General features: G+C 39.4%; 1 protein-coding gene across 1 annotated transcript in view; it reads left to right on the top strand.

Moving 5' to 3' along the window:
- LOC103613589 (phosphatidylinositol 3,4,5-trisphosphate-dependent Rac exchanger 2 protein) overlaps positions 1–551 on the top strand; it is an 84,824-nt gene that overhangs the window by 68,924 nt on the left and 15,349 nt on the right. The gene's annotated exons all lie outside the window — the stretch shown is intronic.

Here is a 551-nt window from a genome sequence, read left to right as displayed (position 1 = left end):
CAGGTTGTCTGTCCTACAACACGATCTTCAGCTCTGAAACTTTTCTGGTTGCTCTGACACAACAGTGACAGCCTTTCTATTAGATGAGCTATCACAATCAGTTTTTGTCCTCAAGTGTTTATTTGAAAAAGATTGGCAAAGCGGCACAGGACAGTTCATTTGAAGGAATGCAGTTTTCATCTATTTTCTTTTTTGAAAAGGGTAAATGTCTCTTAATTTTGCACTGCACTGATGTGCCAAGGGAAAAACCAAGCTAAATTAATTGTAAGAGATTGGGATCCTGGTACCAAAGCCTTGGTCAGCTTTAAGAGGGGAGGGTGAGATGTAACATGCAGAAACCACCTAAAAAGGGATTTATTCAATTACAAAAAATTTTTTTCTTGGGTTGTTACTCTCCAAGTTGTGCACTTGCCAAGCCATAGTTTTTAGTGTGGGGTTTGTGTGTTGGTTTTGGGTTTTTTTGGGAGGTTGGGCTTGGTTGTTCGGGGCTTTTTTCTTAACAACAAAACAAGACAAATGCATTTGATTGTAAGTCAGCAGGCACACTTGTT

This window comes from Corvus brachyrhynchos, unplaced genomic scaffold, assembly GCF_000691975.1.
Source record: "Corvus brachyrhynchos isolate BGI_N302 unplaced genomic scaffold, ASM69197v1 scaffold633, whole genome shotgun sequence".
Lineage (NCBI taxonomy): Eukaryota > Metazoa > Chordata > Aves > Passeriformes > Corvidae > Corvus > Corvus brachyrhynchos.
Note: the sequence above shows the minus strand (reverse complement) of the source record. Positions and strands in the feature narration are given on the sequence as shown.